This window comes from Adiantum capillus-veneris, chromosome 6, assembly GCF_014529385.1.
Source record: "Adiantum capillus-veneris isolate H3 chromosome 6, ASM1452938v2, whole genome shotgun sequence".
NCBI classification, from domain to species: domain Eukaryota; kingdom Viridiplantae; phylum Streptophyta; class Polypodiopsida; order Polypodiales; family Pteridaceae; genus Adiantum; species Adiantum capillus-veneris.
Genome location: NC_140936.1, coordinates 159,116,395 through 159,132,043, shown reverse-complemented (window position 1 = coordinate 159,132,043; position 15,649 = coordinate 159,116,395).

Here is a 15,649-nt window from a genome sequence, read left to right as displayed (position 1 = left end):
ATCTATTTTGGCTTAGATAAACATCTAATTTCATTTTCTGACCTTAAGATAATTATCACGGCTTACTTATGATGTAAAATAACTTTGATAACTATAACATAATTATCTAACTTAATTAGCTAGTTTCCCTGTGTTAATTTCAGCTATAATTAATCTGTTTTGTCTTAGATAAATATCTAAATTCATTCTATGACCTTAAAATAATTATCACAGCTTAGTTATGATGTAAACTAGCTCTAATAATTATAACATAATTATCTAACTTCATTAGCTACTTTCCTCTTTTAATTTCAGCTATAATTAGTGTGTTTTGGCTTAGATAAATATCTAAATTTTATTTTTTGACCTTAAGATAAGTATGAAGGTTTAATTATGATGTAAACTAACTCTGATAATTATAACATAATTATCTAATTTAATTAGCTAGTTTTTCCCTTTTAATTTCAGCTATAATTAGTGTCATTTGTCTTAGAGTAAATAGCTAAATATATTTTCTAATCTAATGATAATCATCATGGCTTCCTTATGATGTACATTAACTCTAACAAATAGCAGCTAATTATCTAACATGATTTACTAATTTCTCCATTTAATTTTTAGTTATAATTAGTTTAATTTGACTTTTATAAATAGCTATAGTAATTTTTTAATCTTAGATAATAATCACAGCTTCTTTAATATGTAAACTAAATCTAATAAATAGCACAGAATTATCTAACATGATTTACTAATTTTCCTCTTTAATTTTTGGCTAAAAACAACTAATTTCATCTTAATTAATTACATAGATTAATTATTTGTTAATGAGTAATTTATCCCGTGTTTTCTAATTGTGATAATAACTTAAATTTTTTTGAGTTAATTAAGTAGGTTTTTCGATCAATTTTTTGATATAAAATAGCTAATTTCTAGCTAATTAATTACAAAAACTAATCAGAAAATTAAGAGATGCTTTTTCTAGCTTCTTGAAAGTTTAATCTAGCTTTGATAATTATCTTCTACTAATCTAAGTTTTATTAGTATAATGACCCCTAATTTAAGACCAAAAAGATTAATTTTAACCTAATATGGCTTAATAAATAATTAGATTAATATCCCTAATCTTAATCTAAGTAATCAAAAAAATATTAAGAATCAAGAGAGTAATTTAGATTGTAAATAGGTTTTATCTTTTTAATAAATTAAATTAATTAAAAATAGAGGTAAATTAGCATAATTTTGTTAATTAAAAAAGAATTATGCTAATTACCGTGGATAATCAGCTAGAGTTTTTGTGATTTATGAGTAGAGTTCTCTCTATGTGAGAAAGAAATGACAGGACTCCGAGTCTGAGTGAAATTGTGAAGCAAGGGATCCTATTTATAGGTTTTTGGACACTCACACGCTGGAAATGGCAGTAGCTTGCATCCCGAGGCAGCCCTACAGCTCCCCTAGCGCCCCCTACTGCTTTTCTTGTCCTTGGCATGTCAGTGATGACCCCTCCCATCACCTGTCAGCTTTAAAAATCAAATTTGCTTTATTTTGACATATTTTTGCTTAATTGGTAAATATCTGGGATGTTACCATATACATGTGGTAGTGATGTGTGTAAACACACTAGGACCGCCGGGGCATTTTGCCCCTCTTTAGGAGGTTTTTTCCCCCGAGCATTGTATATACGCCCATCACTCTAGGGCTATCTATCTTTCCATTGCACACTAAGTAACACACTCTATTGTGTGCCTTGATCTTCCTTCGTCTTCTCCAAGCTGTGTGTGTTTCTCTGCAACCCTAATTCCAACAATTGGTATCAGAGCAGGTTACGTCCTCCCGGGCTTAGTCGCCAGCTGCTCTAGCACATGCCTGCTCACTTTCTCCGATTATAGTGAGGTTTGGCGAGCGTTCGTAGGTCGACAAATATTTCGACCTCCGTTTCCACTACAGGCAGGTCTGCACAGGCTATTTCGTCATTTTGTGCAAAATTTTTGTCAGTGCCATTTTCTGCATAACAGGTGCCTTACAGCCTACTACGGTTTGTGCTATATAGCACGTGTTGTTCCCTCTTCGTTTCTCCTCTTTCCGGGCAGTTTTCACATCAGGTGCAGCATTTACCATGGCTGACAACAACACAGATGTGTTCAAGATGTTTGCTGTTGAGGACAGGTTGGATGGGGACAATTACTCTATGTGGTCTTACATGATGCAACATGTTCTTGTCTCAAAGGGCATCTGGAATATTGTTCAAGGCATTGATGTACATCCTGGTTCTGAGGATGCAGGCGATGTTGAGGATGTTGCAGGTCTTGCTGCAAGGATTGCTGCTATTAGAGTTGTTTTGCCTACGGTAGAACAAGCTCGTTGGGATGTAAAGGACGCGCAGGCTCATGCATGGATTGCATTGTCTGTGAAGCATATCATTGTTCCTCACATTCGTTCAACAAAATCTACAAAACAGGCTTGGGATATTTTGGCTGGTCTTTATGCAATCGCAATGAGGCTAAAATTGCTTTGCTGTGTAAAGAGTTGGAGTCAAAGATTATGCATTAGGAAGATGATATGGACACTTTTCTTGCTGGTGTCAAGGATATCAATGAGCAACTTATTTCTGTAAGTGAAGTCATTTCAGACAGTTCCCTTGTGCAGATTGTTCTTGATGCCTTACCAGATTCTTACCAGACTTTTCCTAGTACTTGGAGACTTATGACCCAAGGAAATCCTAAAGTTGTCAAGTTTGATACATTATTGTTGCAAGAGTCACTTTTCAGAAAAAACAGGACTAGGCAGCGTGCAGTTGAACAGGCTTTTATTGCTTCGCAAAGAAAGGGTCGTAACAGTAATGCAACCACTTCTTATGGTTCTGCTGCAAGTGGCAAAAATTCTGTTCCTAATGGTTGTTAGGAAATAAGACGTAGCTAAATAGATAATTGAGTAGATTACTTAATGGAGAGAGACAGATTTATATACACGAAATTATAGAGTAGAGAGAGAGAGAGAGAGAGAGTACACACGATATACGTGGTTCACCCAATGTGGGCTACGTCCACGGGAAAGCAGCCACTCAATGGCTTTAGTACTTCAAAACAAGAAGTAGTTTACAAAGGGATTATACACTTAATGGAGCTCCCGCCTTGCTTCACTCTCACCACCTCACACTCACCTTGTTGCATCAACTTCACACTATGAAATGTGTGTAGAAATGGCCTCCTTTTATAGGCCAAAAGGGCTGCCCTCTCTTATGAGAGACAGCCATGTGTAGCCGCCCTTGTGCGAATAAGTCCAAATCGGACCCTCGAATCCGCCCATGTGTGGCCGCCCTTGAGAAGACAAGTCCGCTTTTGAATTCGGCCAATGGCCATTGAATTCGGCCACCGGCCACCGGCCATTGACTTCCGACCACCGGCCACCGGCCATTGACTTCCGACCACCGGCCATCACCCATTGACTACCGGCCACTGGCCAACCAACTGGTTGTTTTCCGACCACTTTCTGGCCGCCGGCCGGTCATAATATTCCGACGAAAACGAATATTCCGGTGAAAAAAAAAGTCTCAGGGGCCTCCGCCCCCGAGGCCTTTAAAGTTGCCCGTGATTCTTGTCCGTGAAAATTTTGGTTTCCGGTGAGTGATTTTCCTTCACGCACGATGGCTTCTCCTCATAATGGGGGCCTTACAAATGTGCGCTTTTACCACAGAAAATTACAAGGGTAAATCAGGCTCCATACTTAACAATGCTTCTGCTGGCAGTAATTCGTCTGGAAACTCTGGTGATAAGGGCAAAAATAAAATGCGTTGCCATTATTGTAAAGCTAATGATCACTTGATCAAGTCGTGTCCTAAGTTGAGGCCAAAGAGGCTAAGAAGAAAGAGGGTGGTTCCACTGCAAATGCTGGTTCCACTACAAATGCAGCCATTGTTGAGTCTTTTGTGAAAGGAGACTGTGTTGTTGATGTTGATGTAGAATGGGCTTTCAGTGCAAAGTGCACTTACAATCCTGTTGTCCATGATGCATGCTTGTCAGTTGTGTTGCAGATTCACATGTGTGGTATTTTGACAGTGGTGCTACAAAGCACATTACCTCACATCGTGAATTGTTTACCTCTCTCGAGTCTGTCCCTCATGGGAATTCAGTCCCTTGTGCCAGCAATGCCTCTTATCCGGTTCAGGGAGTTGGAAAGATTGTGCTTACTGCTGCAAATGGAAGTTCCTTCACACTTGTTGATGCACTTTATGTACCTAGAATCTCTTGTCTGTATCCGCACTTGCTAGACTTGGACTTGTAGTCAAATTTGTGGATGACAAATGTACAGTTCATGATCTCAGTTTTGGTGATGAAATTGTTGCATCTGGCCTTTTGTGCCGTTGGCTATATAAGCTCACTTTGTATGATGAGTGTGGACAAAATTTGCAAATGCTGTTGCAGATTCAAGGGCTATTTTAGATGCAAAACTTTGGCATGCACGTTTTGGTCATCTGAATTTTGCCAGTTTGCAGAAAATCTGATATGGTTGCTTCTCTGTTGTCTCTTGAAGCACCTGTCAAACATGTTTGTGAAGGCTGTATTTTGGGTAAGATGCAAGGATGGTTCAGTTCGGGCCACATGCAGGTTGCAGCTTGTGCATAGTGATGTTTGTGGGCCCATGCAAACTCTGTCCTTGGGCAATTACCTTTACTTCGTGACTTTCATTGATGATTACTCCAGGCATGCATGGGTATTTCCGCTTAAAGCGAAGTCCGAAGTTTTTATGTGCTTCAAACAATTTTCGGCTATGGCTGAAAATGTCTCGAAATGTACTATGGGCACTTTGCATTTCGATCGAGGGGGGGAGTATATGTTTCATGAATTCAATGCATTTCTGGCTAGTCATGGGATAAAACACCAATGTACAGTGCCTTATACACCTCAGCAAAATGGTGTTGCTGAGAGGAAAAACATGTCACTTACAGAAATGGCACGATGTATGGTCAAAAGTCAAGCTTTGCCGCAGTCTTTTTGGCTTGAGGCCATCATGTGTGCCACTTATGTACTAAACAGGTGTCCTACAAAAGCTTTGCAGTCTATATTACTCCATATGAAGCATGGAATGATAGAAAGCCTTCTATTGAGCACATGCGTGTTTTTGGTTGTTTGGCATATGCTTTGGTGCCACAAGTGCAGCGCTGAAAATTGGATGATAAGGCTGTCAAATGTATTTTTGTTGGTTATAGTGCTGAAAGCAAAGGTTACAGGTTGTATCATCCGCAAACAAACCGTATTCTGGTTTCACGGGATGTAGTGTTTGTGGAAGATTTTGTTCATCCCTTGCTGTCATGTACTAGAGACAGTAATGTAAGCTCACAGGACATTTATGACACTTTGTTGCCTCTTTTCAGTGGTGGAAATACGAAGGTAAGTTCCAATGAGGCAAATGTACAGCCTATGGGGGTTTCTGAAAATGTTATAGATCAGCCTATAACATGATGTACTTGATGAGGAAAGGGCTGAAAATGAGCAGGCTAGAGGTATGCCAAAATGGCTGGTGCACACTTTGCGTGATAGTAAATTGCATGCACCTTTGTCTAGTCGTACTCGTTCAAGCTCTCGCCATGCATCTTATGCATCAGATTGTTATGTTTTGGATGTGTCTAGCTTACATGATGTTGAGGAGCCTCTGTCTTTTGATGAAGCACAGAATTCAGAAAATTGGATGGTTGTCATGCAATCAGAATATGATGCACTTATAGAAAATGACACATGGACTTTATGTGATTTGCCTCCTGGAAAAAAGGGCATCGGTACGCAGTGGGTTTACAAGTTGAAACGCAAGCCGGATGGTGAGATCGATCGCCATAAGGCTCGACTTGTTGCAAAGGGTTATGCACAGCAAAAAGGCATAGATTATGAAGATACTTTTGCTCCCACTTGTCGTATGACTACTTTGCATTTTCTATGTGCATTGGCAGCTCATTTTGGTTGGGATGTACATCAATCAGACATTGTTACTACTTTCTTGAATGGTGACATATTTGAGGAAGTTTATGTAACACAGCCTCGCGGTTTTGTCATAAAGGACAAGAGGACAAAGTGTGGAAATGTAAGAAGGCTTTGTATGGGTTGAAGCAATATCCTCGTGCTTGGTATGAGAAAGCTGACACTCATTTGGTCAAACGAGGCTTTCGTAACAGTCCAACAGAAAGCACATTGTATGTAAAGCGTGAGGGTGATGTACTTCTCATTGTGGTTCTTTATGTCGATGATTTGCTGATCACTGGACCAAATGAGAGACGTATTGCTGAATTTAAGGCTGATTTGAATGCTACTTTCAAGATAAAAGATTTGGGGTTGTTGCATCATTACTTGGGTATACAGTTCAAGTAGTGTGATGGTGGTATTGCCTTGTGTCGGAAAAGTTACATAGAGACATTGCTATGTAAGTCTGGACTTGAGGATTGCATACCTATTGCCACTCCCATGGAAACAGGTTTGAAGTTGAGTCTACATGATGCTGGCGATCCTGCTGATGTCACTCTTTATCAAACTGATGTTGGTTGCCTCATTTATGTATGCAACACGAGGCCGGATATTCAGTTTGCAGTCTCATAGGCCAGCAGATTTATGCATAGCCCAAGGTCTAAGCATTAACAGGCTGTCAAGAGGATTTTCCGCTACCTTAGTGGCACTTTACATCTTGGCTTGTTTTCCCGGGGCAGTCACTTATCAAAAGACCCCTATATCACGTGCGTTGAAGAGGTAATTAATAATACCCCAATATGCATACTATACTTACACTATGAGCCTATTTAAAAAACCCCCACCCCCCTCTGTATGATACATTTTTATACATTTTGGTCTTTCAATAATCCTCTCCGGTTAACTCACGTGATATCATACACATTCTAAAAAGTGACCGCCCCGGGGCTTGTTTTATCCCAAGGGGGGATCATTGCCGCCAGACTTACATGCTTTTTCGGACTCAGATTGGGCTGGTTGTTTTGACACACGAGTGTCCACAAGTGGTTTTTGTTTCATGCTTGGCATTGCATGTATATCATGGTTGAGCAAGAAGCAACCTACTGTGGCCACTTCGAGTTGTGAGGCTGAGTACAGGGCAGTCTTCACAGCTACGTTTGAGTGTGTATGGCTCAGACGCCTTATGGCTGATTTGGGTGTTGGACAAGACACTGCCAACACTATCTACACTGACAGTCAGAGCGCACTGGCAGTTGCGGGGAACCCAGTTTTTCATGCTCACACAAAGGACATTGAGGTGCATTACCACTATGTCAGGGAGAGACTCTCAACAGGAGAGATCAGCTTGGCTTATGTGCCAACACAGGACAACCTTGCAGATCTTTTCACAAAGGCATTGTCTCATGAGAAGCTTGAAGCTTTCCGCAAAGCTTTGGGCTTACTCCCCTTTGTGGACTCATCATGTCCTCAGGGCATGGCACTTCCCTTTACTCATGTGCCAGCTCTCGTTCACCGCATCACTCCAGGGGGGATTTGTTACCATATACATGTGGTAGTGATGTGTGTGAACACACTAGGACCGCCGGGGCATTTTTTCCCTCTTTAGGAGGTTTTCCCCCCCGAGCATTGTATATACGTCCATCACTCTAGGGCTATCTATCTTTCCATTACACACTAAGTATTGTATATATCTAGAGCATTGTATATACACCCATCACTCTAGGGCTATCTATCTTTCCATTACACACTAAGTAACACACTCTCTATTGTGTGCCTTGAGCTTCCATTCGTCTTCTCCAAGCTGTGTGCATTTCTCTGCAACCCTAATTCCAACATGGGAGGCCTTTAGTAAGTCTATGCTTAGATGACTACTGCATTTTAATTTACATTGAATCTTTCGAAAGGAATAGAGGGGTCAGTTTTTGTTCGAATTTAATTCTGAAAATTTCTAGCCCAAGGTTTGATGTGCTTAAGATTCCAAAAATACCATTTTTTATTGCTTTTGAGATAGTTTCTTTTACCTAATTGTATGACCAATGCTTTCTCTCAAAGCTTTGAATTATTCCCGACAGTTAGAAAGGTGGAGACCTTACAAGTTTTTAAACTTAACAAGATATCATTGGATAACATTACTGTTTCTTAGTACCTTGTCTTCGTGTGTCGAAGAATCGATTCGGGCTACAACACCTCTTGTTGATCTTCGATCTTTGGCGGGTCCTCCATTATTGGTTCTTTTGGTGGCTCTCCTTTGTAAGGCTTGAGTAGGCTCACATGGTTAACATTGTGAATGAGCCAATGGTTGAACAACTTTAACTAATAAGACATCTCATTGATTGGCTTAAGAATTTTAAAAGAAAGGACCATAGTATATTTTTGCTAGTTTAGCATAATACTCTTGGTGGCCCGTAGAATTCTTGCCCGTAGTATGCCTTAGACGAGCCTTGAGAAACTTTAGCAAGACCCAATCATTTTCCTTAAAGGCTAAGGCTCTTCTGTGCTTATTAGCAGCAGCCCTTTTTGCCTTTGCTTTGAGATGGATATAACCTCTCTAATCTTTGGAAAAGATTCTTGTGAGTCTCGGTTATATTCATCAGTAGCAAAGCTCTTCCCATGTACTTTAAGTAGTAAGGGCCTTTTGGATCTTCCCTTTTTAACCTCGAAAGGTGCTTTCCCCATAAAAGTATGTACAATGTCATTGTACGCATACTCTATAAGAGGTAGGTACTTCTCTCATTGAGAACATTGATCTACTTCCATGACATAAGCTTTTAGTAGATTCAAGAATCATTAGATTAGTTATTTCACTTTGGTCATCCGTTTGTGGATATTAGGCCGAAAGAGAAATTCAATCTACTTCCTAGATTCTCAAAGAGACCCTTCTAGAAATTACTGGTCATTCTAGGATCTTTGTCCGACACTATGGATGTTGGCAAGCCATGATACTTGAAAATTTGAGATCTAAAGAGGGTGGCCATTTGATGTGCCTTAATAGTTTTTTTGACAGGCATAGAGTGTGTGTTTTCTTGCTAAGCCTATCGACTGAAACAATCCAACTTGCTTCCCTCGATCAAATTTCAATTTTTGGTATACCGCGCATTTTGAAACATACTCTTGTATGTTTACTTTTCATGGTAGAGCAACAGAAATACATTTCTACTTCTCAAAGAGTAGATTATGGAATCCCTCTTTGCCCCGCATAAAGAGAAGCATGAGATTCATACATGACTTTCTTATTGTATGGGTGAGTAACACATAGCCTATTGCCGTTTGGAAGATAAACATCCTTCAAGGTGAATGGTTCTTTTTTTTCCTTCCCTAATGCAAGGCTGTAACTACCTACTTAAAGTCTCGATCAGTAGCATACTCATCTATCATAAAAGATAGATCATTGTGAGTTGCTATAGACAGGACATTTACCCTTGGCCGTTGTGAAAGTGCATCGACCACTTGATTGTGCTTGCCTACAATGTGAGCAATATGAAATTTGAATTGTGAAAGAAAATTTGCCCACCTCATTTGTTTGAAGGAAAGCTTGGTTGCGTCATAAAGTTCTTGAGACTTTGTGATCCATTCGTAGGATGAATGGAGCGCCCAAGAGATAGTGCTTCCATGTGTCTAGGGCATGTAGAATAGCTAAAAGCTCTTTTTCGTATATGCCCAAGACCCGTTCATCGGCATTGAGCCTTCGGCTCTCATATGCTATGACATGCCCTTCCTGAAGCAATACTACTCCAAGGCAATCACCACAAGCATCACATTGGACCTGAAATGGATTTGAGAGATCAGGAAGCATAAGGAATGGTTGGGAGGTAAGCTTCTCTTTGAGCTTGTCAAAAGCATTTTGTCCTTAAGCAGTCCATGAGTTCTTAACGTTCTTCCTTGTTAAGTCGTGCAATGGTCGTGCTATTTGAGAGAATTTTGCTATGAAGTGTCTATAGTATGCACACATACCAATAAAGCTTCTTAGCTTATATAGATTCCTTGGATTAGGCCATGTTTTTATTACCTCCAACTTTGCTGGATTCATACATATACCATCTTGAGAGATAATGTGACCTAAATATTGAATCTCTTGTTGGAAAAAATCACTTTTCTTTTGATTAATGAAAAGCTTATTCTCTCTCACAACTTGAAAGATTACCTGGAGGTGTCACTTGTACTCCTCAAGAGAATTTGAGTGGCCTGAAGATTTTTTTCCATCGTGAGTTTGAATGCAGCTAGAGCATTTGCCAGCCCAAAACTTGTAACTTATCAAATAGATCTTCTACCCACGGCACGAGAAATCTTTTTTTTAAATTTATAGTGATCCTATTTAGTGCTCTATAGTTGACACACATGTGATATGTGCCATCTTTCTTTTGCACTAAAAGTATCGGTGAACAGAATGGAGAGGAGCGAGGCCTCACCATCCCTTTTTCCACAAATTCATGCACTTTCCTCATGATCTCCTCTTGTTGAGCTTATGAAACTCAATAAGGAGGTTTATTAGGGGGTGAGCTTCCTAGTAGAAGATCTATTGTATGGTCATCATTCCCTCGTCTTGGAGGTAGCTCACTAGGGATGTCATCAATGAAAACATCTTGGAATCCATTTAGGAAATTAGATAATTCTAATTCCTCTTGATTCCCTTATTGCAGCTTGTGAAAACATTAGAATCATTTACACATTCTCTAACAAAAATCATATACGAAAAAATATAATTTTTTTTATTGACTTATCAAAAGCAAGTGTATTTACCAGGGATATGGTGTTTCCCGAATCATTAGCATCTATGTACATGGTCTTTTCCCTGTAGCTGAAATAGATTCTCCTTTCAGGGAACTTCATGTTGGCAGCCATGTTTTTTAACCATGGTGCCCCTAGGATAACATCCTCATGTTGGAGAGGAGAGATAAAAAAAGTCTTCTTTGTCGATGTAGCTTTGGACATGAAGCCTCAACTTCCCAATCAAGGGAGTAACGGAGGCTTGCTATCCCTTGAAAGCTCCATCGGCAAGTTACAGTATCTCCCATCTCGAAAGCTTGAATGCCCAACTTAGTGGCCAACTTCGTTGATATGAAGTTGTGAGTAGAGCCAGGGTCAAACAAAATGAAGGCATCATGCTCCCTTACTTTTCCCCAAGCATAGGAGAGGTATGAGCCTTTGCAATGAGTATCATCTTTTGGAGCTTCAACCATGGAAGCTCTACGAGTGTCATTGCATACATTTCTTTTTGGGCAAGAACGATAACCATGTCCTTGCTCCCCACACTTCAAAGCATTTATGGTCTTTATGAAATGCCTCTAATTCTTTGGGAGGGAGCTTATTTTTACCTTTGTAAGCTCCTTTCTCCTTGGCCTTGTTGTTGTTGGTGTTGGTGTTGCCTTGGGAAGAGTTTTGAGCATTGCTCTTCCCTTTAGCTTCATTTCGACCCTTGTTTTCCATGGGCTTGAAATTTCTTCTCACCCCTCGTTGGAAATTGATCCTTGAAGCAACCATAGTGTGGTGGATGGCTTCAGTGATAGAGCTAGGCCGTTCTGAGTTGACATACACGGCCATTTCTTCAAGTAATACCACATAAAATTGTTGCTTTTGTTTGACGAAATCTATTCTTTGAAAGACTATAGCTTTGAGATGTAAATCCCAAAACTTGTCTACATATTTGTGGATAGACTCATTGAAGAGAAGCTTCAAGCTCTACCATTCGGTAAGCACTTTGTCCTTTGCATCGCTTGCAAGGAATTGCTTCATGATGGAAACTCGTAGAGTTTTCCATGCCTTTGGGGCCTTGCCATTGCCACGAAGGCTAGCCCACTATTGATGAGAAGATTTTTGGAAGTGAATAGCTACATGGTGTAGCTTGGAGGACTTCGTGAAGCCCTCGTCTCCAAAGGCCGCATCAAATTGTTTCATGAAGGCCAATACTTTGTCTGTGGCACCAAAGGCGCCATCATAGGTGAGAAAAGAGATACTGTTTCCTCCCTCTTTGAACTTCTTGAGCTTTTGTGATCTTCGCCATGCAGGGTATGATTTGTGATGTCCTCTCCTCTTGTATTCTCTAGGAGAATAACTATTGCTTTCGTCGAAAGAGGAGGAAGGTGAAGAAGAAGGAGAAGAGGGTGACCTTTTTCTTGCTTTTTTCTTCCTTTGTTTCCTCTCTTCCCTTTCAGAATGACGAGGAGGACTATGGGTTGACCGTTTCCTCTTGGAAGGAGTTGGCGATAGTTTAGACCGCCGTCTTCGTGGAGCCACATCTTCAAAGGAGTTTAGGGATTTGCTTCTTTCTCGTTCTTTGGATTCCTCCTCTCTTATGGAAGAGAGTCTTCTTTTGGGAGTCTCATCAAGAGACCTCCTTAACTCTCTCTCCTCTTGGAGAGGAAGGGAAATCCCATAAGCACGAAGTTGTTAGGTAACTTCGGCTTGCAAAGTAGGGTTGCCCATAGCTTGATGCAACCTAGTAACAAGATAATTAATAAACATGGCGACATCATCATTAGCATCTTCATGTGCAAAATCAAAGTTATCAACGTTATTCTACTCTCTTGGTTATTGTCAGCCATGCTAATTATACTTATGTGTTTACTTAGTGTATCCTTTGGCAACTCAAAACCCTAGTTGCTACTCCTCTTAGACTTTGAAAATAAGCACTTAAGTATCTACACCCACGGCTTGAATGGGTTAATTATAGAGAGTAGTGGAGTGGGTCTAACATAGCAGAATGGCCAAGGGATAGCTCCTTTCGGACTTCTTATGGCTCAATAATGGTAAAGCCATAGGCAAGTTTAAAAAGACCCCATTATTAAGACCAAAGCTCCCGAGGTGTGCACCATATCCCACATAGTGGGCTCAAACAAAACTGATAATAGATCCCAATCCCACTTACCCTAATATAATTAACAAAATCAACCATTAATAAGCTACTGAAGGACCTTTCTTCTTAAGCAAGAAAACGGAAACCAAATACTCTGATACCAATGTAATGAATGAGCCAATGAACTTTGAGGATAGCGGAATTAAGAGAATTAGAGTGGGCATTTTTGTGATATCACTTTGAGAACATAGAGGGTGAACTTAATTGATGGTAGCAACATAAACATAGTACTTAATGAACTTGGCATGAACGATACTTTTGCAAGAGAGAGAGAGAGTATTAGAGAACATGATAATAGTTGAGGACCGAATTTACTTGGAGCCGGTCCCCCCTCCAAAAGACGTTTGTATTATAGATTCTCCCATCAAGAGAGACTTGATACAATACAATCTTTGTGTTCCTTGTGACCTTGGTGATGCTATGAAGATGGAAAGCTGCATGCATCACGAGTATAACATAAACTTTGCAAAAAGCATTAACTATCCCAATCCTCAGTCCCAAGGCCTCAAACACCTTCGAAGGTGGAGAGAGCTAGCGGGGAATGAGGGTAGGGAAGAGGAAGAAGAATCATTCATAGGAGAAAGAAATAGTTCCTCACTTATCATCACTCTTCTTGCTTAGCATAGCATAATAGCATAGTAATGAAGACGAAGAAGATGGCAAGCTTAAGCATTGAAGCATGGCTCTTGGTTGGATTTGCATTCCATAACCAAGAGTGTTGGTGTAGGCTCTCTTCTCAACAAGCTTGGAGAAGGAGATGGAGCTCTTGCACTTTGCACTCCACACAATGAGACAATGTGTGTGTGTGTGTGTGTGTGGGAGAGTATACCTCCCTCTCATGCTTGGGCCACACCTCTCTCTCTCTCTCTCTCTCTCTCTTTTTATTTAATTATTTCATTTGGACATGTGTCCTCTTTTTCCTCTTTGAGAGAAAGAACTTAATTATTTATTTTTATGCATCTAAATTCTCATTGGACCTCTTTAAAACCTATCCAATAGGATTCAAGCACATTATGAGAGCCACATGTGGAGGATCATTTGAACGTGTGTCTTTTATGCTTATTAAGTCATTTGGTTTGAATTGAATAGTTCAAGCTCTTAGTCAATGAAGCATGGAAACTTTTTATGCCTCTTGAGAGTTTATCTTTGAATTGAACACTTCAAGAACCTTGGTCATTTAAGCATGTGAGAAGCACCTCAAGCTTTTGGGCAAGGTTCCCACAAACACTTAGCAAGCCTACAGGCACCTCATGCTTGGGTAGATTGATAATCTCCAATGTCTAGTATACTTAAGTCAAGAATGCCTATTTGCTCCACTCACCATAGCCTACATCCCTAAGGTTTAGCTGAAGTCAGAAGCACCATGAGTATGGTTAATAGGGGCAAAGAAGGTGAAGAAGCTAGAGTGAGTGGATGAAGGAGGTAGTTCTCTATTGTCTATGATCCATGTCAAAGATACCCATGCCACAAGGTGATCAGTCCATTGGATGTTGTAGGGTTGCTTTAACTATCAAAGAGTTTATGCAGGCATCCTTGACCTCTATATGCACTTATTGCTGAAGTTCTTCAAGGTGCTGCAAAGATCTATTGAGAGTATTAAATGATAAAGATATCCCATCCTATCATGAAACAATTTGACCAAGGGGAGCACTTCAATTGGTATTTCGAAAACTTCATGAATGATAGGTAGAAAACAGATACATCATGGTGATTGATGCAACAAATGTAGGATTAATTTGGAACATTGTCACCACACAAACACAACTTTATGCCATATGACATCTCAAAGCTCGCAAAAAGGTACAACAAAATCCAGGCATTGCAAGTTCATTCTTAGAGACATGGAAGATCAGGTCAAAGCTATGAAAAAGATGCAAGCACAAACAATCACCTAGAATTGGCCATTATGTGAGGCTCTCAAGATCCCCATTTATGTTTGATCATTGACACAAAGGCCAACATAAGGAAGGGGTGGGCAATCAGCCATGCAACAATGACTGCCACATCAACCAAAGTCTAAGGATAAGGAACCTCCCAAGAAAAAACCAAGACAATGAACGGTGCTTGAGAATGGGACATCAACGCAATAGGGGAGTGTTATGCAACCAACGAGTGGATAGGTGCTAGAAGAAGTCTTTGGGGCTAGTTAAAGCCACATGGAAACACCAAACTTTTCCCAACATGTATTTTGGAAGCAACAATTGGTAAATAATCAATAATCATGAATATTCAAATATTAAATGACCTTTCCCTATTAGTTAATGTCAATTGAATATAGGAAAGTGTGTGTGGATAGCCTCGAGCCTTAAGTTCCAAATTATAAGGGAATTATCAAGGATTATGCATTTTCAAAGTTATGGGCCAGATTATTGTAACATGTTTGTGTGCATGTGAACTATTTGAGGAACGTTAAGGGGGAGATCTATTCAAAGTGAAGGCCTTTTGTTTTGTGAAGGGTGCACACACTTCTAGGGCTCTCTCTTGAGGTGATGAGAACTAACTCCATCACACATATCCCATAGCTCTTTGTAATCTTGTCTTCTCCAAGCTATGCCATGTTTATGAAGTCACATAGGTACAATGGAAATCACTTCTTGTGTCCAATGTCTTCTCTCTACCTTACATTGTGAAGAATGGGTTAAATTTGTGTATAGCACTAATTGACACAAAACATGTTAGAATTTCAATCGAGACAACAAATGTTGTAATTTTCATGTTCTTACTATTGCTATTACATGGTGTAGAACACCAATTAGGGGACCACCGTGTTGGGTATAAAGGCAAATGGTTTAGCTCAGTCACCCACTGAGTTAACCTTATTAACTATTCATTATTCTCTTATTATCTCAATTTAAGAATGATAAAGCTGCAAAGA